Here is a 23,885-nt window from a genome sequence, read left to right as displayed (position 1 = left end):
TGCCTGCTGAGCAGCACTGACCAACACTGCCTGGGCCCAGGCTTTTATCTCTGAGGCCCCATTATGATGTCAGAAAGCTGGCTCTGGAATCCTGAGGGCTCCACTATGACACGTGCAAAGTTCCGTCTGAACTTTATATAAGACGGTGAGGCTCAGTCAGTCACTCAGTGTTGCCTGAGAGGGCAACACTGCAACAGCCGGCCGCCAGGCTGTCTTTTTTTTGCACAGCTAGTTGCCTCCAGGAGGCCACAAGAGGGAGACAAGGGACTGCAAAATGGAAAATAGGCATCCACCAACTTTACAGACAACTTCTCCTTGCTCCTACAACCTCCATCCTTGCACAGTTTGTTATTCTTCTAGGTAACATAGTAACAAATCCAAATTGCTGCTCTCTTTGTAGGCAAGCAAGGCTTTGTTGCAACTGCAATTCTTACTTCTTCTTGAAATGTAGGGACGACAGTACATTCCATCACATCCATCTAGTGTACACAGGTAGGTCCATTGTGGCGGGCAGGCGAGCGGGCGGGCTGCTTTATTGGCTGTTTGCTGTTCCCCTACTCCACTCCACTATTTGACTGTTGTGCTGCATCAATCAATCAATCAATCAATCAATCAATCAATCAATCAATCAATCAATCAATCAATCAATCAATCAATCAATCAATCAATCAGTGGCTGGCTCAGGTGCAGCTCTTTAACTTACCTAAAAGGGAGGGCGGAGAGAAGACAAGGAAGGTGAATGAGGTGTTCCAATGTGAAATGCCGGAAACACAGAAACACAGACGACACACAACAAGAGGTGGCAATCTATTCATTAATTGCATTTAATCAATGAGCTCATTATCACTCATGCATTGTCCAACAGGTGTAGAAATAATGGGATTAAAAGGGGAGATCCCTTCAGAAAGACAGAAACAATAGCAAAGACAAAAAACACTTTTGGAATCTGCTTTTAGTCAACACATAAGGAAAGGGTGCACCGGTCCTGGAAATACTGCAATACCAGGTCAATGCGTGGAGTGGACAGAGCAAGCTCTATTTCCATCTCCCTGTTCTAAAAATCCATTTAATATATGGTCCCCAGATAGGGGACGTATCAGATATTAAACTGATAAGAACAGATACTACACTTGATCTTAGCCAAAAGGCCGAGAAGCGATAACCCGAACGGGCCGCGCGTTGCCCGAGCCTGCCCGATACTGCTGTTCAGCCCTTGCAGCGATTCAGCCTACTTCTAGGCAATTCCATGGGGCCCTGCAGGCTCACACACTCACAGCTACACGGGAGGTGAATAAAGGCCGGAGAGGAAGCCAGACAGGATTTGCTTCTTTTGCTTGCACCACAATGCAGTGCTGAAAGAGGAGGAATCTACATAAAAACGCCTTCCTGGCAACGCCCAAATGCCCTGCTGCCATGCAGATAAACACTGGCAGCGGCAGCAAGTGCATGCCCACAGCCACCCCTTGTTCCTTCACACCTTGTATCAGCTGTAATCCAGTCCAGTCCAGTGCTGCCTGCTGAGCAGCACTGACCAACACTGCCTGGGCCCAGGCTTTTATCTCTGAGGCCCCATTATGATGTCAGAAAGCTGGCTCTGGAATCCTGAGGGCTCCACTATGACACGTGCAAAGTTCCGTCTGAACTTTATATAAGACGGTGAGGCTCAGTCAGTCACTCAGTGTTGCCTGAGAGGGCAACACTGCAACAGCCGGCCGCCAGGCTGTCTTTTTTTTGCACAGCTAGTTGCCTCCAGGAGGCCACAAGAGGGAGACAAGGGACTGCAAAATGGAAAATAGGCATCCACCAACTTTACAGACAACTTCTCCTTGCTCCTACAACCTCCATCCTTGCACAGTTTGTTATTCTTCTAGGTAACATAGTAACAAATCCAAATTGCTGCTCTCTTTGTAGGCAAGCAAGGCTTTGTTGCAACTGCAATTCTTACTTCTTCTTGAAATGTAGGGACGACAGTACATTCCATCACATCCATCTAGTGTACACAGGTAGGTCCATTGTGGCGGGCAGGCGAGCGGGCGGGCTGCTTTATTGGCTGTTTGCTGTTCCCCTACTCCACTCCACTATTTGACTGTTGTGCTGCATCAATCAATCAATCAATCAATCAATCAATCAATCAATCAATCAATCAATCAATCAGTGGCTGGCTCAGGTGCAGCTCTTTAACTTACCTAAAAGGGAGGGCGGAGAGAAGACAAGGAAGGTGAATGAGGTGTTCCAATGTGAAATGCCGGAAACACAGAAACACAGACGACACACAACAAGAGGTGGCAATCTATTCATTAATTGCATTTAATCAATGAGCTCATTATCACTCATGCATTGTCCAACAGGTGTTGAAATAATGGGATTAAAAGGGGAGATCCCTTCAGAAAGACAGAAACAATAGCAAAGACAAAAAACACTTTTGGAATCTGCTTTTAGTCAACACATAAGGAAAGGGTGCACCGGTCCTGGAAATACTGCAATACCAGGTCAATGCGTGGAGTGGACAGAGCAAGCTCTATTTCCATCTCCCTGTTCTAAAAATCCATTTAATATATGGTCCCCAGATAGGGGACGTATCAGATATTAAACTGATAAGAACAGATACTACACTTGATCTTAGCCAAAAGGCCGAGAAGCGATAACCCGAACGGGCCGCGCGTTGCCCGAGCCTGCCCGATACTGCTGTTCAGCCCTTGCAGCGATTCAGCCTACTTCTAGGCAATTCCATGGGGCCCTGCAGGCTCACACACTCACAGCTACACGGGAGGTGAATAAAGGCCGGAGAGGAAGCCAGACAGGATTTGCTTCTTTTGCTTGCACCACAATGCAGTGCTGAAAGAGGAGGAATCTACATAAAAACGCCTTCCTGGCAACGCCCAAATGCCCTGCTGCCATGCAGATAAACACTGGCAGCGGCAGCAAGTGCATGCCCACAGCCACCCCTTGTTCCTTCACACCTTGTATCAGCTGTAATCCAGTCCAGTCCAGTGCTGCCTGCTGAGCAGCACTGACCAACACTGCCTGGGCCCAGGCTTTTATCTCTGAGGCCCCATTATGATGTCAGAAAGCTGGCTCTGGAATCCTGAGGGCTCCACTATGACACGTGCAAAGTTCCGTCTGAACTTTATATAAGACGGTGAGGCTCAGTCAGTCACTCAGTGTTGCCTGAGAGGGCAACACTGCAACAGCCGGCCGCCAGGCTGTCTTTTTTTTGCACAGCTAGTTGCCTCCAGGAGGCCACAAGAGGGAGACAAGGGACTGCAAAATGGAAAATAGGCATCCACCAACTTTACAGACAACTTCTCCTTGCTCCTACAACCTCCATCCTTGCACAGTTTGTTATTCTTCTAGGTAACATAGTAACAAATCCAAATTGCTGCTCTCTTTGTAGGCAAGCAAGGCTTTGTTGCAACTGCAATTCTTACTTCTTCTTGAAATGTAGGGACGACAGTACATTCCATCACATCCATCTAGTGTACACAGGTAGGTCCATTGTGGCGGGCAGGCGAGCGGGCGGGCTGCTTTATTGGCTGTTTGCTGTTCCCCTACTCCACTCCACTATTTGACTGTTGTGCTGCATCAATCAATCAATCAATCAATCAATCAATCAATCAATCAATCAATCAATCAATCAATCAATCAATCAGTGGCTGGCTCAGGTGCAGCTCTTTAACTTACCTAAAAGGGAGGGCAGAGAGAAGACAAGGAAGGTGAATGAGGTGTTCCAATGTGAAATGCCGGAAACACAGAAACACAGACGACACACAACAAGAGGTGGCAATCTATTCATTAATTGCATTTAATCAATGAGCTCATTATCACTCATGCATTGTCCAACAGGTGTTGAAATAATGGGATTAAAAGGGGAGATCCCTTCAGAAAGACAGAAACAATAGCAAAGACAAAAAACACTTTTGGAATCTGCTTTTAGTCAACACATAAGGAAAGGGTGCACCGGTCCTGGAAATACTGCAATACCAGGTCAATGCGTGGAGTGGACAGAGCAAGCTCTATTTCCATCTCCCTGTTCTAAAAATCCATTTAATATATGGTCCCCAGATAGGGGACGTATCAGATATTAAACTGATAAGAACAGATACTACACTTGATCTTAGCCAAAAGGCCGAGAAGCGATAACCCGAACGGGCCGCGCGTTGCCCGAGCCTGCCCGATACTGCTGTTCAGCCCTTGCAGCGATTCAGCCTACTTCTAGGCAATTCCATGGGGCCCTGCAGGCTCACACACTCACAGCTACACGGGAGGTGAATAAAGGCCGGAGAGGAAGCCAGACAGGATTTGCTTCTTTTGCTTGCACCACAATGCAGTGCTGAAAGAGGAGGAATCTACATAAAAACGCCTTCCTGGCAACGCCCAAATGCCCTGCTGCCATGCAGATAAACACTGGCAGCGGCAGCAAGTGCATGCCCACAGCCACCCCTTGTTCCTTCACACCTTGTATCAGCTGTAATCCAGTCCAGTCCAGTGCTGCCTGCTGAGCAGCACTGACCAACACTGCCTGGGCCCAGGCTTTTATCTCTGAGGCCCCATTATGATGTCAGAAAGCTGGCTCTGGAATCCTGAGGGCTCCACTATGACACGTGCAAAGTTCCGTCTGAACTTTATATAAGACGGTGAGGCTCAGTCAGTCACTCAGTGTTGCCTGAGAGGGCAACACTGCAACAGCCGGCCGCCAGGCTGTCTTTTTTTTGCACAGCTAGTTGCCTCCAGGAGGCCACAAGAGGGAGACAAGGGACTGCAAAATGGAAAATAGGCATCCACCAACTTTACAGACAACTTCTCCTTGCTCCTACAACCTCCATCCTTGCACAGTTTGTTATTCTTCTAGGTAACATAGTAACAAATCCAAATTGCTGCTCTCTTTGTAGGCAAGCAAGGCTTTGTTGCAACTGCAATTCTTACTTCTTCTTGAAATGTAGGGACGACAGTACATTCCATCACATCCATCTAGTGTACACAGGTAGGTCCATTGTGGCGGGCAGGCGAGCGGGCGGGCTGCTTTATTGGCTGTTTGCTGTTCCCCTACTCCACTCCACTATTTGACTGTTGTGCTGCATCAATCAATCAATCAATCAATCAATCAATCAATCAATCAATCAATCAATCAGTGGCTGGCTCAGGTGCAGCTCTTTAACTTACCTAAAAGGGAGGGCGGAGAGAAGACAAGGAAGGTGAATGAGGTGTTCCAATGTGAAATGCCGGAAACACAGAAACACAGACGACACACAACAAGAGGTGGCAATCTATTCATTAATTGCATTTAATCAATGAGCTCATTATCACTCATGCATTGTCCAACAGGTGTTGAAATAATGGGATTAAAAGGGGAGATCCCTTCAGAAAGACAGAAACAATAGCAAAGACAAAAAACACTTTTGGAATCTGCTTTTAGTCAACACATAAGGAAAGGGTGCACCGGTCCTGGAAATACTGCAATACCAGGTCAATGCGTGGAGTGGACAGAGCAAGCTCTATTTCCATCTCCCTGTTCTAAAAATCCATTTAATATATGGTCCCCAGATAGGGGACGTATCAGATATTAAACTGATAAGAACAGATACTACACTTGATCTTAGCCAAAAGGCCGAGAAGCGATAACCCGAACGGGCCGCGCGTTGCCCGAGCCTGCCCGATACTGCTGTTCAGCCCTTGCAGCGATTCAGCCTACTTCTAGGCAATTCCATGGGGCCCTGCAGGCTCACACACTCACAGCTACACGGGAGGTGAATAAAGGCCGGAGAGGAAGCCAGACAGGATTTGCTTCTTTTGCTTGCACCACAATGCAGTGCTGAAAGAGGAGGAATCTACATAAAAACGCCTTCCTGGCAACGCCCAAATGCCCTGCTGCCATGCAGATAAACACTGGCAGCGGCAGCAAGTGCATGCCCACAGCCACCCCTTGTTCCTTCACACCTTGTATCAGCTGTAATCCAGTCCAGTCCAGTGCTGCCTGCTGAGCAGCACTGACCAACACTGCCTGGGCCCAGGCTTTTATCTCTGAGGCCCCATTATGGTGTCAGAAAGCTGGCTCTGGAATCCTGAGGGCTCCACTATGACACGTGCAAAGTTCCGTCTGAACTTTATATAAGACGGTGAGGCTCAGTCAGTCACTCAGTGTTGCCTGAGAGGGCAACACTGCAACAGCCGGCCGCCAGGCTGTCTTTTTTTTGCACAGCTAGTTGCCTCCAGGAGGCCACAAGAGGGAGACAAGGGACTGCAAAATGGAAAATAGGCATCCACCAACTTTACAGACAACTTCTCCTTGCTCCTACAATCTCCATCCTTGCACAGTTTGTTATTCTTCTAGGTAACATAGTAACAAATCCAAATTGCTGCTCTCTTTGTAGGCAAGCAAGGCTTTGTTGCAACTGCAATTCTTACTTCTTCTTGAAATGTAGGGACAACAGTACATTCCATCACATCCATCTAGTGTACACAGGTAGGTCCATTGTGGCGGGCAGGCGAGCGGGCGGGCTGCTTTATTGGCTGTTTGCTGTTCCCCTACTCCACTCCACTATTTGACTGTTGTGCTGCATCAATCAATCAATCAATCAATCAATCAATCAATCAATCAGTGGCTGGCTCAGGTGCAGCTCTTTAACTTACCTAAAAGGGAGGGCGGAGAGAAGACAAGGAAGGTGAATGAGGTGTTCCAATGTGAAATGCCGGAAACACAGAAACACAGACGACACACAACAAGAGGTGGCAATCTATTCATTAATTGCATTTAATCAATGAGCTCATTATCACTCATGCATTGTCCAACAGGTGTTGAAATAATGGGATTAAAAGGGGAGATCCCTTCAGAAAGACAGAAACAATAGCAAAGACAAAAAACACTTTTGGAATCTGCTTTTAGTCAACACATAAGGAAAGGGTGCACCGGTCCTGGAAATACTGCAATACCAGGTCAATGCGTGGAGTGGACAGAGCAAGCTCTATTTCCATCTCCCTGTTCTAAAAATCCATTTAATATATGGTCCCCAGATAGGGGACGTATCAGATATTAAACTGATAAGAACAGATACTACACTTGATCTTAGCCAAAAGGCCGAGAAGCGATAACCCGAACGGGCCGCGCGTTGCCCGAGCCTGCCCGATACTGCTGTTCAGCCCTTGGAGCGATTCAGCCTACTTCTAGGCAATTCCATGGGGCCCTGCAGGCTCACACACTCACAGCTACACGGGAGGTGAATAAAGGCCGGAGAGGAAGCCAGACAGGATTTGCTTCTTTTGCTTGCACCACAATGCAGTGCTGAAAGAGGAGGAATCTACATAAAAACGCCTTCCTGGCAACGCCCAAATGCCCTGCTGCCATGCAGATAAACACTGGCAGCGGCAGCAAGTGCATGCCCACAGCCACCCCTTGTTCCTTCACACCTTGTATCAGCTGTAATCCAGTCCAGTCCAGTGCTGCCTGCTGAGCAGCACTGACCAACACTGCCTGGGCCCAGGCTTTTATCTCTGAGGCCCCATTATGATGTCAGAAAGCTGGCTCTGGAATCCTGAGGGCTCCACTATGACACGTGCAAAGTTCCGTCTGAACTTTATATAAGACGGTGAGGCTCAGTCAGTCACTCAGTGTTGCCTGAGAGGGCAACACTGCAACAGCCGGCCGCCAGGCTGTCTTTTTTTTGCACAGCTAGTTGCCTCCAGGAGGCCACAAGAGGGAGACAAGGGACTGCAAAATGGAAAATAGGCATCCACCAACTTTACAGACAACTTCTCCTTGCTCCTACAACCTCCATCCTTGCACAGTTTGTTATTCTTCTAGGTAACATAGTAACAAATCCAAATTGCTGCTCTCTTTGTAGGCAAGCAAGGCTTTGTTGCAACTGCAATTCTTACTTCTTCTTGAAATGTAGGGACGACAGTACATTCCATCACATCCATCTAGTGTACACAGGTAGGTCCATTGTGGTGGGCAGGCGAGCGGGCGGGCTGCTTTATTGGCTGTTTGCTGTTCCCCTACTCCACTCCACTATTTGACTGTTGTGCTGCATCAATCAATCAATCAATCAATCAATCAATCAATCAATCAATCAATCAATCAGTGGCTGGCTCAGGTGCAGCTCTTTAACTTACCTAAAAGGGAGGGCGGAGAGAAGACAAGGAAGGTGAATGAGGTGTTCCAATGTGAAATGCCGGAAACACAGAAACACAGACGACACACAACAAGAGGTGGCAATCTATTCATTAATTGCATTTAATCAATGAGCTCTTTATCACTCATGCATTGTCCAACAGGTGTTGAAATAATGGGATTAAAAGGGGAGATCCCTTCAGAAAGACAGAAATAATAGCAAAGACAAAAAACACTTTTGGAATCTGCTTTTAGTCAACACATAAGGAAAGGGTGCACCGGTCCTGGAAATACTGCAATACCAGGTCAATGCGTGGAGTGGACAGAGCAAGCTCTATTTCCATCTCCCTGTTCTAAAAATCCATTTAATATATGGTCCCCAGATAGGGGACGTATCAGATATTAAACTGATAAGAACAGATACTACACTTGATCTTAGCCAAAAGGCCGAGAAGCGATAACCCGAACGGGCCGCGCGTTGCCCGAGCCTGCCCGATACTGCTGTTCAGCCCTTGCAGCGATTCAGCCTACTTCTAGGCAATTCCATGGGGCCCTGCAGGCTCACACACTCACAGCTACACGGGAGGTGAATAAAGGCCGGAGAGGAAGCCAGACAGGATTTGCTTCTTTTGCTTGCACCACAATGCAGTGCTGAAAGAGGAGGAATCTACATAAAAACGCCTTCCTGGCAACGCCCAAATGCCCTGCTGCCATGCAGATAAACACTGGCAGCGGCAGCAAGTGCATGCCCACAGCCACCCCTTGTTCCTTCACACCTTGTATCAGCTGTAATCCAGTCCAGTCCAGTGCTGCCTGCTGAGCAGCACTGACCAACACTGCCTGGGCCCAGGCTTTTATCTCTGAGGCCCCATTATGATGTCAGAAAGCTGGCTCTGGAATCCTGAGGGCTCCACTATGACACGTGCAAAGTTCCGTCTGAACTTTATATAAGACGGTGAGGCTCAGTCAGTCACTCAGTGTTGCCTGAGAGGGCAACACTGCAACAGCCGGCCGCCAGGCTGTCTTTTTTTTGCACAGCTAGTTGCCTCCAGGAGGCCACAAGAGGGAGACAAGGGACTGCAAAATGGAAAATAGGCATCCACCAACTTTACAGACAACTTCTCCTTGCTCCTACAACCTCCATCCTTGCACAGTTTGTTATTCTTCTAGGTAACATAGTAACAAATCCAAATTGCTGCTCTCTTTGTAGGCAAGCAAGGCTTTGTTGCAACTGCAATTCTTACTTCTTCTTGAAATGTAGGGACGACAGTACATTCCATCACATCCATCTAGTGTACACAGGTAGGTCCATTGTGGCGGGCAGGCGAGCGGGCGGGCTGCTTTATTGGCTGTTTGCTGTTCCCCTACTCCACTCCACTATTTGACTGTTGTGCTGCATCAATCAATCAATCAATCAATCAATCAATCAATCAATCAATCAATCAATCAATCAATCAATCAGTGGCTGGCTCAGGTGCAGCTCTTTAACTTACCTAAAAGGGAGGGCGGAGAGAAGACAAGGAAGGTGAATGAGGTGTTCCAATGTGAAATGCCGGAAACACAGAAACACAGACGACACACAACAAGAGGTGGCAATCTATTCATTAATTGCATTTAATCAATGAGCTCATTATCACTCATGCATTGTCCAACAGGTGTTGAAATAATGGGATTAAAAGGGGAGATCCCTTCAGAAAGACAGAAACAATAGCAAAGACAAAAAACACTTTTGGAATCTGCTTTTAGTCAACACATAAGGAAAGGGTGCACCGGTCCTGGAAATACTGCAATACCAGGTCAATGCGTGGAGTGGACAGAGCAAGCTCTATTTCCATCTCCCTGTTCTAAAAATCCATTTAATATATGGTCCCCAGATAGGGGACGTATCAGATATTAAACTGATAAGAACAGATACTACACTTGATCTTAGCCAAAAGGCCGAGAAGCGATAACCCGAACGGGCCGCGCGTTGCCCGAGCCTGCCCGATACTGCTGTTCAGCCCTTGCAGCGATTCAGCCTACTTCTAGGCAATTCCATGGGGCCCTGCAGGCTCACACACTCACAGCTACACGGGAGGTGAATAAAGGCCGGAGAGGAAGCCAGACAGGATTTGCTTCTTTTGCTTGCACCACAATGCAGTGCTGAAAGAGGAGGAATCTACATAAAAACGCCTTCCTGGCAACGCCCAAATGCCCTGCTGCCATGCAGATAAACACTGGCAGCGGCAGCAAGTGCATGCCCACAGCCACCCCTTGTTCCTTCACACCTTGTATCAGCTGTAATCCAGTCCAGTCCAGTGCTGCCTGCTGAGCAGCACTGACCAACACTGCCTGGGCCCAGGCTTTTATCTCTGAGGCCCCATTATGATGTCAGAAAGCTGGCTCTGGAATCCTGAGGGCTCCACTATGACACGTGCAAAGTTCCGTCTGAACTTTATATAAGACGGTGAGGCTCAGTCAGTCACTCAGTGTTGCCTGAGAGGGCAACACTGCAACAGCCGGCCGCCAGGCTGTCTTTTTTTTGCACAGCTAGTTGCCTCCAGGAGGCCACAAGAGGGAGACAAGGGACTGCAAAATGGAAAATAGGCATCCACCAACTTTACAGACAACTTCTCCTTGCTCCTACAACCTCCATCCTTGCACAGTTTGTTATTCTTCTAGGTAACATAGTAACAAATCCAAATTGCTGCTCTCTTTGTAGGCAAGCAAGGCTTTGTTGCAACTGCAATTCTTACTTCTTCTTGAAATGTAGGGACGACAGTACATTCCATCACATCCATCTAGTGTACACAGGTAGGTCCATTGTGGTGGGCAGGCGAGCGGGCGGGCTGCTTTATTGGCTGTTTGCTGTTCCCCTACTCCACTCCACTATTTGACTGTTGTGCTGCATCAATCAATCAATCAATCAATCAATCAATCAATCAATCAATCAATCAATCAGTGGCTGGCTCAGGTGCAGCTCTTTAACTTACCTAAAAGGGAGGGCGGAGAGAAGACAAGGAAGGTGAATGAGGTGTTCCAATGTGAAATGCCGGAAACACAGAAACACAGACGACACACAACAAGAGGTGGCAATCTATTCATTAATTGCATTTAATCAATGAGCTCTTTATCACTCATGCATTGTCCAACAGGTGTTGAAATAATGGGATTAAAAGGGGAGATCCCTTCAGAAAGACAGAAATAATAGCAAAGACAAAAAACACTTTTGGAATCTGCTTTTAGTCAACACATAAGGAAAGGGTGCACCGGTCCTGGAAATACTGCAATACCAGGTCAATGCGTGGAGTGGACAGAGCAAGCTCTATTTCCATCTCCCTGTTCTAAAAATCCATTTAATATATGGTCCCCAGATAGGGGACGTATCAGATATTAAACTGATAAGAACAGATACTACACTTGATCTTAGCCAAAAGGCCGAGAAGCGATAACCCGAACGGGCCGCGCGTTGCCCGAGCCTGCCCGATACTGCTGTTCAGCCCTTGCAGCGATTCAGCCTACTTCTAGGCAATTCCATGGGGCCCTGCAGGCTCACACACTCACAGCTACACGGGAGGTGAATAAAGGCCGGAGAGGAAGCCAGACAGGATTTGCTTCTTTTGCTTGCACCACAATGCAGTGCTGAAAGAGGAGGAATCTACATAAAAACGCCTTCCTGGCAACGCCCAAATGCCCTGCTGCCATGCAGATAAACACTGGCAGCGGCAGCAAGTGCATGCCCACAGCCACCCCTTGTTCCTTCACACCTTGTATCAGCTGTAATCCAGTCCAGTCCAGTGCTGCCTGCTGAGCAGCACTGACCAACACTGCCTGGGCCCAGGCTTTTATCTCTGAGGCCCCATTATGATGTCAGAAAGCTGGCTCTGGAATCCTGAGGGCTCCACTATGACACGTGCAAAGTTCCGTCTGAACTTTATATAAGACGGTGAGGCTCAGTCAGTCACTCAGTGTTGCCTGAGAGGGCAACACTGCAACAGCCGGCCGCCAGGCTGTCTTTTTTTTGCACAGCTAGTTGCCTCCAGGAGGCCACAAGAGGGAGACAAGGGACTGCAAAATGGAAAATAGGCATCCACCAACTTTACAGACAACTTCTCCTTGCTCCTACAACCTCCATCCTTGCACAGTTTGTTATTCTTCTAGGTAACATAGTAACAAATCCAAATTGCTGCTCTCTTTGTAGGCAAGCAAGGCTTTGTTGCAACTGCAATTCTTACTTCTTCTTGAAATGTAGGGACGACAGTACATTCCATCACATCCATCTAGTGTACACAGGTAGGTCCATTGTGGCGGGCAGGCGAGCGGGCGGGCTGCTTTATTGGCTGTTTGCTGTTCCCCTACTCCACTCCACTATTTGACTGTTGTGCTGCATCAATCAATCAATCAATCAATCAATCAATCAATCAATCAATCAATCAATCAATCAATCAATCAATCAATCAGTGGCTGGCTCAGGTGCAGCTCTTTAACTTACCTAAAAGGGAGGGCGGAGAGAAGACAAGGAAGGTGAATGAGGTGTTCCAATGTGAAATGCCGGAAACACAGAAACACAGACGACACACAACAAGAGGTGGCAATCTATTCATTAATTGCATTTAATCAATGAGCTCATTATCACTCATGCATTGTCCAACAGGTGTTGAAATAATGGGATTAAAAGGGGAGATCCCTTCAGAAAGACAGAAACAATAGCAAAGACAAAAAACACTTTTGGAATCTGCTTTTAGTCAACACATAAGGAAAGGGTGCACCGGTCCTGGAAATACTGCAATACCAGGTCAATGCGTGGAGTGGACAGAGCAAGCTCTATTTCCATCTCCCTGTTCTAAAAATCCATTTAATATATGGTCCCCAGATAGGGGACGTATCAGATATTAAACTGATAAGAACAGATACTACACTTGATCTTAGCCAAAAGGCCGAGAAGCGATAACCCGAACGGGCCGCGCGTTGCCCGAGCCTGCCCGATACTGCTGTTCAGCCCTTGCAGCGATTCAGCCTACTTCTAGGCAATTCCATGGGGCCCTGCAGGCTCACACACTCACAGCTACACGGGAGGTGAATAAAGGCCGGAGAGGAAGCCAGACAGGATTTGCTTCTTTTGCTTGCACCACAATGCAGTGCTGAAAGAGGAGGAATCTACATAAAAACGCCTTCCTGGCAACGCCCAAATGCCCTGCTGCCATGCAGATAAACACTGGCAGCGGCAGCAAGTGCATGCCCACAGCCACCCCTTGTTCCTTCACACCTTGTATCAGCTGTAATCCAGTCCAGTCCAGTGCTGCCTGCTGAGCAGCACTGACCAACACTGCCTGGGCCCAGGCTTTTATCTCTGAGGCCCCATTATGATGTCAGAAAGCTGGCTCTGGAATCCTGAGGGCTCCACTATGACACGTGCAAAGTTCCGTCTGAACTTTATATAAGACGGTGAGGCTCAGTCAGTCACTCAGTGTTGCCTGAGAGGGCAACACTGCAACAGCCGGCCGCCAGGCTGTCTTTTTTTTGCACAGCTAGTTGCCTCCAGGAGGCCACAAGAGGGAGACAAGGGACTGCAAAATGGAAAATAGGCATCCACCAACTTTACAGACAACTTCTCCTTGCTCCTACAACCTCCATCCTTGCACAGTTTGTTATTCTTCTAGGTAACATAGTAACAAATCCAAATTGCTGCTCTCTTTGTAGGCAAGCAAGGCTTTGTTGCAACTGCAATTCTTACTTCTTGAAATGTAGGGACGACAGTACATTCCATCACATCCATCTAGTGTACACAGGTAGGTCCATTGTGGCGGGCAGGCGAGCGGGCGGGCTGCTTTATTGGCTGTTTGCTGTTCCCCTACTCCACTCCACTATTTGACTGTTGTGCTGCATCAATCAATCAATCAATCAATCAATCAATCAATCAATCAATCAATCAATCAATCAATCAATCAGTGGCTGGCTCAGGTGCAGCTCTTTAACTTACCTAAAAGGGAGGGCGGAGAGAAGACAAGGAAGGTGAATGAGGTGTTCCAATGTGAAATGCCGGAAACACAGAAACACAGACGACACACAACAAGAGGTGGCAATCTATTCATTAATTGCATTTAATCAATGAGCTCATTATCACTCATGCATTGTCCAACAGGTGTTGAAATAATGGGATTAAAAGGGGAGATCCCTTCAGAAAGACAGAAACAATAGCAAAGACAAAAAACACTTTTGGAATCTGCTTTTAGTCAACACATAAGGAAAGGGTGCACCGGTCCTGGAAATACTGCAATACCAGGTCAATGCGTGGAGTGGACAGAGCAAGCTCTATTTCCATCTCCCTGTTCTAAAAATCCATTTAATATATGGTCCCCAGATAGGGGACGTATCAGATATTAAACTGATAAGAACAGATACTACACTTGATCTTAGCCAAAAGGCCGAGAAGCGATAACCCGAACGGGCCGCGCGTTGCCCGAGCCTGCCCGATACTGCTGTTCAGCCCTTGCAGCGATTCAGCCTACTTCTAGGCAATTCCATGGGGCCCTGCAGGCTCACACACTCACAGCTACACGGGAGGTGAATAAAGGCCGGAGAGGAAGCCAGACAGGATTTGCTTCTTTTGCTTGCACCACAATGCAGTGCTGAAAGAGGAGGAATCTACATAAAAACGCCTTCCTGGCAACGCCCAAATGCCCTGCTGCCATGCAGATAAACACTGGCAGCGGCAGCAAGTGCATGCCCACAGCCACCCCTTGTTCCTTCACACCTTGTATCAGCTGTAATCCAGTCCAGTCCAGTGCTGCCTGCTGAGCAGCACTGACCAACACTGCCTGGGCCCAGGCTTTTATCTCTGAGGCCCCATTATGATGTCAGAAAGCTGGCTCTGGAATCCTGAGGGCTCCACTATGACACGTGCAAAGTTCCGTCTGAACTTTATATAAGACGGTGAGGCTCAGTCAGTCACTCAGTGTTGCCTGAGAGGGCAACACTGCAACAGCCGGCCGCCAGGCTGTCTTTTTTTTGCACAGCTAGTTGCCTCCAGGAGGCCACAAGAGGGAGACAAGGGACTGCAAAATGGAAAATAGGCATCCACCAACTTTACAGACAACTTCTCCTTGCTCCTACAACCTCCATCCTTGCACAGTTTGTTATTCTTCTAGGTAACATAGTAACAAATCCAAATTGCTGCTCTCTTTGTAGGCAAGCAAGGCTTTGTTGCAACTGCAATTCTTACTTCTTCTTGAAATGTAGGGACGACAGTACATTCCATCACATCCATCTAGTGTACACAGGTAGGTCCATTGTGGCGGGCAGGCGAGCGGGCGGGCTGCTTTATTGGCTGTTTGCTGTTCCCCTACTCCACTCCACTATTTGACTGTTGTGCTGCATCAATCAATCAATCAATCAATCAATCAATCAATCAATCAATCAATCAATCAATCAGTGGCTGGCTCAGGTGCAGCTCTTTAACTTACCTAAAAGGGAGGGCGGAGAGAAGACAAGGAAGGTGAATGAGGTGTTCCAATGTGAAATGCCGGAAACACAGAAACACAGACGACACACAACAAGAGGTGGCAATCTATTCATTAATTGCATTTAATCAATGAGCTCTTTATCACTCATGCATTGTCCAACAGGTGTTGAAATAATGGGATTAAAAGGGGAGATCCCTTCAGAAAGACAGAAACAATAGCAAAGACAAAAAACACTTTTGGAATCTGCTTTTAGTCAACACATAAGGAAAGGGTGCACCGGTCCTGGAAATACTGCAATACCAGGTCAATGCGTGGAGTGGACAGAGCAAGCTCTATTTCCATCTCCCTGTTCTAAAAATCCATTTAATATATGGTCCCCAGATAGGGGACGTATCAGATATTAAACTGATAAGAACAGATACTACACTTGATCTTAGCCAAAAGGCCGAGAAGCGATAACCCGAACGGGCCGCGCGTTGCCCGAGCCTGCCCGATACTGCTGTTCAGCCCTTGCAGCGATTCAGCCTACTTCTAGGCAATTCCATGGGGCCCTGCAGGCTCACACACTCACAGCTACACGGGAGGTGAATAAAGGCCGGAGAGGAAGCCAGACAGGATTTGCTTCTTTTGCTTGCACCACAATGCAGTGCTGAAAGAGGAGGAATCTACATAAAAACGCCTTCCTGGCAACGCCCAAATGCCCTGCTGCCATGCAGATAAACACTGGCAGCGGCAGCAAGTGCATGCCCACAGCCACCCCTTGTTCCTTCACACCTTGTATCAGCTGTAATCCAGTCCAGTCCAGTGCTGCCTGCTGAGCAGCACTGACCAACACTGCCTGGGCCCAGGCTTTTATCTCTGAGGCCCCATTATGATGTCAGAAAGCTGGCTCTGGAATCCTGAGGGCTCCACTATGACACGTGCAAAGTTCCGTCTGAACTTTATATAAGACGGTGAGGCTCAGTCAGTCACTCAGTGTTGCCTGAGAGGGCAACACTGCAACAGCCGGCCGCCAGGCTGTCTTTTTTTTGCACAGCTAGTTGCCTCCAGGAGGCCACAAGAGGGAGACAAGGGACTGCAAAATGGAAAATAGGCATCCACCAACTTTACAGACAACTTCTCCTTGCTCCTACAACCTCCATCCTTGCACAGTTTGTTATTCTTCTAGGTAACATAGTAACAAATCCAAATTGCTGCTCTCTTTGTAGGCAAGCAAGGCTTTGTTGCAACTGCAATTCTTACTTCTTCTTGAAATGTAGGGACGACAGTACATTCCATCACATCCATCTAGTGTACACAGGTAGGTCCATTGTGGCGGGCAGGCGAGCGGGCGGGCTGCTTTATTGGCTGTTTGCTGTTCCCCTACTCCACTCCACTATTTGACTGTTGTGCTGCATCAATCAATCAATCAATCAATCAATCAATCAATCAATCAATCAATCAATCAATCAGTGGCTGGCTCAGGTGCAGCTCTTTAACTTACCTAAAAGGGAGGGCGGAGAGAAGACAAGGAAGGTGAATGAGGTGTTCCAATGTGAAATGCCGGAAACACAGAAACACAGACGACACACAACAAGAGGTGGCAATCTATTCATTAATTGCATTTAATCAATGAGCTCATTATCACTCATGCATTGTCCAACAGGTGTTGAAATAATGGGATTAAAAGGGGAGATCCCTTCAGAAAGACAGAAACAATAGCAAAGACAAAAAACACTTTTGGAATCTGCTTTTAGTCAACACATAAGGAAAGGGTGCACCGGTCCTGGAAATACTGCAATACCAGGTCAATGCGTGGAGTGGACAGAGCAAGCTCTATTTCCATCTCCCTGTTCTAAAAATCCATTTAATATATGGTCCCCAGATAGGGGACGTATCAGATATTAAACTGATAAGAACAGATACTACACTTGATCTTAGCCAAAAGGCCGAGAAGCGATAACCCGAACGGGCCGCGCGTTGCCCGAGCCTGCCCGATACTGCTGTTCAGCCCTTGCAGCGATTCAGCCTACTTCTAGGCAATTCCATGGGGCCCTGCAGGCTCACACACTCACAGCTACACGGGAGGTGAATAAAGGCCGGAGAGGAAGCCAGACAGGATTTGCTTCTTTTGCTTGCACCACAATGCAGTGCTGAAAGAGGAGGAATCTACATAAAAACGCCTTCCTGGCAACGCCCAAATGCCCTGCTGCCATGCAGATAAACACTGGCAGCGGCAGCAAGTGCATGCCCACAGCCACCCCTTGTTCCTTCACACCTTGTATCAGCTGTAATCCAGTCCAGTCCAGTGCTGCCTGCTGAGCAGCACTGACCAACACTGCCTGGGCCCAGGCTTTTATCTCTGAGGCCCCATTATGATGTCAGAAAGCTGGCTCTGGAATCCTGAGGGCTCCACTATGACACGTGCAAAGTTCCGTCTGAACTTTATATAAGACGGTGAGGCTCAGTCAGTCACTCAGTGTTGCCTGAGAGGGCAACACTGCAACAGCCGGCCGCCAGGCTGTCTTTTTTTTGCACAGCTAGTTGCCTCCAGGAGGCCACAAGAGGGAGACAAGGGACTGCAAAATGGAAAATAGGCATCCACCAACTTTACAGACAACTTCTCCTTGCTCCTACAACCTCCATCCTTGCACAGTTTGTTATTCTTCTAGGTAACATAGTAACAAATCCAAATTGCTGCTCTCTTTGTAGGCAAGCAAGGCTTTGTTGCAACTGCAATTCTTACTTCTTCTTGAAATGTAGGGACGACAGTACATTCCATCACATCCATCTAGTGTACACAGGTAGGTCCATTGTGGCGGGCAGGCGAGCGGGCGGGCTGCTTTATTGGCTGTTTGCTGTTCCCCTACTCCACTCCACTATTTGACTGTTGTGCTGCATCAATCAATCAATCAATCAATCAATCAATCAATCAATCAATCAATCAATCAGTGGCTGGCTCAGGTGCAGCTCTTTAACTTACCTAAAAGGGAGGGCGGAGAGAAGACAAGGAAGGTGAATGAGGTGTTCCAATGTGAAATGCCGGAAACACAGAAACACAGACGACACACAACAAGAGGTGGCAATCTATTCATTAATTGCATTTAATCAATGAGCTCATTATCACTCATGCATTGTCCAACAGGTGTTGAAATAATGGGATTAAAAGGGGAGATCCCTTCAGAAAGACAGAAACAATAGCAAAGACAAAAAACACTTTTGGAATCTGCTTTTAGTCAACACATAAGGAAAGGGTGCACCGGTCCTGGAAATACTGCAATACCAGGTCAATGCGTGGAGTGGACAGAGCAAGCTCTATTTCCATCTCCCTGTTCTAAAAATCCATTTAATATATGGTCCCCAGATAGGGGACGTATCAGATATTAAACTGATAAGAACAGATACTACACTTGATCTTAGCCAAAAGGCCGAGAAGCGATAACCCGAACGGGCCGCGCGTTGCCCGAGCCTGCCCGATACTGCTGTTCAGCCCTTGCAGCGATTCAGCCTACTTCTAGGCAATTCCATGGGGCCCTGCAGGCTCACACACTCACAGCTACACGGGAGGTGAATAAAGGCCGGAGAGGAAGCCAGACAGGATTTGCTTCTTTTGCTTGCACCACAATGCAGTGCTGAAAGAGGAGGAATCTACATAAAAACGCCTTCCTGGCAACGCCCAAATGCCCTGCTGCCATGCAGATAAACACTGGCAGCGGCAGCAAGTGCATGCCCACAGCCACCCCTTGTTCCTTCACACCTTGTATCAGCTGTAATCCAGTCCAGTCCAGTGCTGCCTGCTGAGCAGCACTGACCAACACTGCCTGGGCCCAGGCTTTTATCTCTGAGGCCCCATTATGATGTCAGAAAGCTGGCTCTGGAATCCTGAGGGCTCCACTATGACACGTGCAAAGTTCCGTCTGAACTTTATATAAGACGGTGAGGCTCAGTCAGTCACTCAGTGTTGCCTGAGAGGGCAACACTGCAACAGCCGGCCGCCAGGCTGTCTTTTTTTTGCACAGCTAGTTGCCTCCAGGAGGCCACAAGAGGGAGACAAGGGACTGCAAAATGGAAAATAGGCATCCACCAACTTTACAGACAACTTCTCCTTGCTCCTACAACCTCCATCCTTGCACAGTTTGTTATTCTTCTAGGTAACATAGTAACAAATCCAAATTGCTGCTCTCTTTGTAGGCAAGCAAGGCTTTGTTGCAACTGCAATTCTTACTTCTTCTTGAAATGTAGGGACGACAGTACATTCCATCACATCCATCTAGTGTACACAGGTAGGTCCATTGTGGCGGGCAGGCGAGCGGGCGGGCTGCTTTATTGGCTGTTTGCTGTTCCCCTACTCCACTCCACTATTTGACTGTTGTGCTGCATCAATCAATCAATCAATCAATCAATCAATCAATCAATCAATCAATCAATCAATCAATCAGTGGCTGGCTCAGGTGCAGCTCTTTAACTTACCTAAAAGGGAGGGCGGAGAGAAGACAAGGAAGGTGAATGAGGTGTTCCAATGTGAAATGCCGGAAACACAGAAACACAGACGACACACAACAAGAGGTGGCAATCTATTCATTAATTGCATTTAATCAATGAGCTCATTATCACTCATGCATTGTCCAACAGGTGTTGAAATAATGGGATTAAAAGGGGAGATCCCTTCAGAAAGACAGAAACAATAGCAAAGACAAAAAACACTTTTGGAATCTGCTTTTAGTCAACACATAAGGAAAGGGTGCACCGGTCCTGGAAATACTGCAATACCAGGTCAATGCGTGGAGTGGACAGAGCAAGCTCTATTTCCATCTCCCTGTTCTAAAAATCCATTTAATATATGGTCCCCAGATAAGGGACGTATCAGATATTAAACTGATAAGAACAGATACTACACTTGATCTTAGCCAAAAGGCCGAGAAGCGATAACCCGAACGGGCCGCGCGTTGCCCGAGCCTGCCCGATACTGCTGTTCAGCCCTTGCAGCGATTCAGCCTACTTCTAGGCAATTCCATGGGGCCCTGCAGGCTCACACACTCACAGCTACACGGGAGGTGAATAAAGGCCGGAGAGGAAGCCAGACAGGATTTGCTTCTTTTGCTTGCACCACAATGCAGTGCTGAAAGAGGAGGAATCTACATAAAAACGCCTTCCTGGCAACGCCCAAATGCCCTGCTGCCATGCAGATAAACACTGGCAGCGGCAGCAAGTGCATGCCCACAGCCACCCCTTGTTCCTTCACACCTTGTATCAGCTGTAATCCAGTCCAGTCCAGTGCTGCCTGCTGAGCAGCACTGACCAACACTGCCTGGGCCCAGGCTTTTATCTCTGAGGCCCCATTATGATGTCAGAAAGCTGGCTCTGGAATCCTGAGGGCTCCACTATGACACGTGCAAAGTTCTGTCTGAACTTTATATAAGACGGTGAGGCTCAGTCAGTCACTCAGTGTTGCCTGAGAGGGCAACACTGCAACAGCCGGCCGCCAGGCTGTCTTTTTTTTGCACAGCTAGTTGCCTCCAGGAGGCCACAAGAGGGAGACAAGGGACTGCAAAATGGAAAATAGGCATCCACCAACTTTACAGACAACTTCTCCTTGCTCCTACAACCTCCATCCTTGCACAGTTTGTTATTCTTCTAGGTAACATAGTAACAAATCCAAATTGCTGCTCTCTTTGTAGGCAAGCAAGGCTTTGTTGCAACTGCAATTCTTACTTCTTCTTGAAATGTAGGGACGACAGTACATTCCATCACATCCATCTAGTGTACACAGGTAGGTCCATTGTGGCGGGCAGGCGAGCGGGCGGGCTGCTTTATTGGCTGTTTGCTGTTCCCCTACTCCACTCCACTATTTGACTGTTGTGCTGCATCAATCAATCAATCAATCAATCAATCAATCAATCAATCAATCAATCAATCAATCAGTGGCTGGCTCAGGTGCAGCTCTTTAACTTACCTAAAAGGGAGGGCGGAGAGAAGACAAGGAAGGTGAATGAGGTGTTCCAATGTGAAATGCCGGAAACACAGAAACACAGACGACACACAACAAGAGGTGGCAATCTATTCATTAATTGCATTTAATCAATGAGCTCATTATCACTCATGCATTGTCCAACAGGTGTTGAAATAATGGGATTAAAAGGGGAGATCCCTTCAGAAAGACAGAAACAATAGCAAAGACAAAAAACACTTTTGGAATCTGCTTTTAGTCAACACATAAGGAAAGGGTGCACCGGTCCTGGAAATACTGCAATACCAGGTCAATGCGTGGAGTGGACAGAGCAAGCTCTATTTCCATCTCCCTGTTCTAAAAATCCATTTAATATATGGTCCCCAGATAGGGGACGTATCAGATATTAAACTGATAAGAACAGATACTACACTTGATCTTAGCCAAAAGGCCGAGAAGCGATAACCCGAACGAGCCGCGCGTTGCCCGAGCCTGCCCGATACTGCTGTTCAGCCCTTGCAGCGATTCAGCCTACTTCTAGGCAATTCCATGGGGCCCTGCAGGCTCACACACTCACAGCTACACGGGAGGTGAATAAAGGCCGGAGAGGAAGCCAGACAGGATTTGCTTCTTTTGCTTGCACCACAATGCAGTGCTGAAAGAGGAGGAATCTACATAAAAATGCCTTCCTGGCAACGCCCAAATGCCCTGCTGCCATGCAGATAAACACTGGCAGCGGCAGCAAGTGCATGCCCACAGCCACCCCTTGTTCCTTCACACCTTGTATCAGCTGTAATCCAGTCCAGTCCAGTGCTGCCTGCTGAGCAGCACTGACCAACACTGCCTGGGCCCAGGCTTTTATCTCTGAGGCCCCATTATGATGTCAGAAAGCTGGCTCTGGAATCCTGAGGGCTCCACTATGACACGTGCAAAGTTCCGTCTGAACTTTATATAAGACGGTGAGGCTCAGTCAGTCACTCAGTGTTGCCTGAGAGGGCAACACTGCAACAGCCGGCCGCCAGGCTGTCTTTTTTTTGCACAGCTAGTTGCCTCCAGGAGGCCACAAGTGGGAGACAAGGGACTGCAAAATGGAAAATAGGCATCCACCAACTTTACAGACAACTTCTCCTTGCTCCTACAACCTCCATCCTTGCACAGTTTGTTATTCTTCTAGGTAACATAGTAACAAATCCAAATTGCTGCTCTCTTTGTAGGCAAGCAAGGCTTTGTTGCAACTGCAATTCTTACTTCTTCTTGAAATGTAGGGACGACAGTACATTCCATCACATCCATCTAGTGTACACAGGTAGGTCCATTGTGGCGGGCAGGCGAGCGGGCGGGCTGCTTTATTGGCTGTTTGCTGTTCCCCTACTCCACTCCACTATTTGACTGTTGTGCTGCATCAATCAATCAATCAATCAATCAATCAATCAATCAATCAATCAATCAATCAGTGGCTGGCTCAGGTGCAGCTCTTTAACTTACCTAAAAGGGAGGGCGGAGAGAAGACAAGGAAGGTGAATGAGGTGTTCCAATGTGAAATGCCGGAAACACAGAAACACAGACGACACACAACAAGAGGTGGCAATCTATTCATTAATTGCATTTAATCAATGAGCTCATTATCACTCATGCATTGTCCAACAGGTGTTGAAATAATGGGATTAAAAGGGGAGATCCCTTCAGAAAGACAGAAACAATAGCAAAGACAAAAAACACTTTTGGAATCTGCTTTTAGTCAACACATAAGGAAAGGGTGCACCGGTCCTGGAAATACTGCAATACCAGGTCAATGCGTGGAGTGGACAGAGCAAGCTCTATTTCCATCTCCCTGTTCTAAAAATCCATTTAATATATGGTCCCCAGATAGGGGACGTATCAGATATTAAACTGATAAGAACAGATACTACACTTGATCTTAGCCAAAAGGCCGAGAAGCGATAACCCGAACGGGCCGCGCGTTGCCCGAGCCTGCCCGATACTGCTGTTCAGCCCTTGCAGCGATTCAGCCTACTTCTAGGCAATTCCATGGGGCCCTGCAGGCTCACACACTCACAGCTACACGGGAGGTGAATAAAGGCCGGAGAGGAAGCCAGACAGGATTTGCTTCTTTTGCTTGCACCACAATGCAGTGCTGAAAGAGGAGGAATCTACATAAAAACGCCTTCCTGGCAACGCCCAAATGCCCTGCTGCCATGCAGATAAACACTGGCAGCGGCAGCAAGTGCATGCCCACAGCCACCCCTTGTTCCTTCACACCTTGTATCAGCTGTAATCCAGTCCAGTCCAGTGCTGCCTGCTGAGCAGCACTGACCAACACTGCCTGGGCCCAGGCTTTTATCTCTGAGGCCCCATTATGATGTCAGAAAGCTGGCTCTGGAATCCTGAGGGCTCCACTATGACACGTGCAAAG

General features: G+C 47.7%; 16 non-coding genes across 16 annotated transcripts; all 16 read right to left on the bottom strand.

Annotated features, from left to right (window-relative positions):
* Positions 1-969: 969 nt before the first annotated feature.
* On the bottom strand, positions 970-1,160 carry LOC142715914 (U2 spliceosomal RNA). The gene has a single exon (XR_012871231.1). It is a non-coding gene; the product is annotated as a U2 spliceosomal RNA (small nuclear RNA).
* Positions 1,161-2,452: 1,292 nt separating this feature from the next.
* LOC142715913 (U2 spliceosomal RNA) lies at positions 2,453-2,643 on the bottom strand. Its single transcript, XR_012871230.1, has one exon. It is a non-coding gene; the product is annotated as a U2 spliceosomal RNA (small nuclear RNA).
* A 1,304-nt stretch (positions 2,644-3,947) lies between these two features.
* On the bottom strand, positions 3,948-4,138 carry LOC142715912 (U2 spliceosomal RNA). Its single transcript, XR_012871229.1, has one exon. It is a non-coding gene; the product is annotated as a U2 spliceosomal RNA (small nuclear RNA).
* A 1,288-nt stretch (positions 4,139-5,426) lies between these two features.
* LOC142715911 (U2 spliceosomal RNA) lies at positions 5,427-5,617 on the bottom strand. The gene has a single exon (XR_012871228.1). It is a non-coding gene; the product is annotated as a U2 spliceosomal RNA (small nuclear RNA).
* Positions 5,618-6,893: 1,276 nt separating this feature from the next.
* On the bottom strand, positions 6,894-7,084 carry LOC142715910 (U2 spliceosomal RNA). The gene has a single exon (XR_012871227.1). It is a non-coding gene; the product is annotated as a U2 spliceosomal RNA (small nuclear RNA).
* Positions 7,085-8,372: 1,288 nt separating this feature from the next.
* On the bottom strand, positions 8,373-8,563 carry LOC142715909 (U2 spliceosomal RNA). The gene has a single exon (XR_012871226.1). It is a non-coding gene; the product is annotated as a U2 spliceosomal RNA (small nuclear RNA).
* Positions 8,564-9,863: 1,300 nt separating this feature from the next.
* Positions 9,864-10,054, bottom strand: LOC142715908 (U2 spliceosomal RNA). Its single transcript, XR_012871225.1, has one exon. It is a non-coding gene; the product is annotated as a U2 spliceosomal RNA (small nuclear RNA).
* A 1,288-nt stretch (positions 10,055-11,342) lies between these two features.
* LOC142715907 (U2 spliceosomal RNA) lies at positions 11,343-11,533 on the bottom strand. Its single transcript, XR_012871224.1, has one exon. It is a non-coding gene; the product is annotated as a U2 spliceosomal RNA (small nuclear RNA).
* Positions 11,534-12,841: 1,308 nt separating this feature from the next.
* Positions 12,842-13,032, bottom strand: LOC142715906 (U2 spliceosomal RNA). Its single transcript, XR_012871223.1, has one exon. It is a non-coding gene; the product is annotated as a U2 spliceosomal RNA (small nuclear RNA).
* Positions 13,033-14,329: 1,297 nt separating this feature from the next.
* On the bottom strand, positions 14,330-14,520 carry LOC142715903 (U2 spliceosomal RNA). Its single transcript, XR_012871221.1, has one exon. It is a non-coding gene; the product is annotated as a U2 spliceosomal RNA (small nuclear RNA).
* Positions 14,521-15,812: 1,292 nt separating this feature from the next.
* Positions 15,813-16,003, bottom strand: LOC142715902 (U2 spliceosomal RNA). The gene has a single exon (XR_012871220.1). It is a non-coding gene; the product is annotated as a U2 spliceosomal RNA (small nuclear RNA).
* A 1,292-nt stretch (positions 16,004-17,295) lies between these two features.
* Positions 17,296-17,486, bottom strand: LOC142715901 (U2 spliceosomal RNA). The gene has a single exon (XR_012871219.1). It is a non-coding gene; the product is annotated as a U2 spliceosomal RNA (small nuclear RNA).
* A 1,288-nt stretch (positions 17,487-18,774) lies between these two features.
* On the bottom strand, positions 18,775-18,965 carry LOC142715900 (U2 spliceosomal RNA). The gene has a single exon (XR_012871218.1). It is a non-coding gene; the product is annotated as a U2 spliceosomal RNA (small nuclear RNA).
* Positions 18,966-20,261: 1,296 nt separating this feature from the next.
* LOC142716023 (U2 spliceosomal RNA) lies at positions 20,262-20,452 on the bottom strand. The gene has a single exon (XR_012871329.1). It is a non-coding gene; the product is annotated as a U2 spliceosomal RNA (small nuclear RNA).
* Positions 20,453-21,744: 1,292 nt separating this feature from the next.
* LOC142715899 (U2 spliceosomal RNA) lies at positions 21,745-21,935 on the bottom strand. The gene has a single exon (XR_012871217.1). It is a non-coding gene; the product is annotated as a U2 spliceosomal RNA (small nuclear RNA).
* Positions 21,936-23,223: 1,288 nt separating this feature from the next.
* Positions 23,224-23,414, bottom strand: LOC142716073 (U2 spliceosomal RNA). Its single transcript, XR_012871373.1, has one exon. It is a non-coding gene; the product is annotated as a U2 spliceosomal RNA (small nuclear RNA).
* Positions 23,415-23,885: the final 471 nt, after the last annotated feature.

This window comes from Rhinoderma darwinii, unplaced genomic scaffold, assembly GCF_050947455.1.
Source record: "Rhinoderma darwinii isolate aRhiDar2 unplaced genomic scaffold, aRhiDar2.hap1 Scaffold_446, whole genome shotgun sequence".
Taxonomy (NCBI): domain Eukaryota; kingdom Metazoa; phylum Chordata; class Amphibia; order Anura; family Rhinodermatidae; genus Rhinoderma; species Rhinoderma darwinii.
This window is presented reverse-complemented; position numbering and strand designations above follow the sequence as displayed.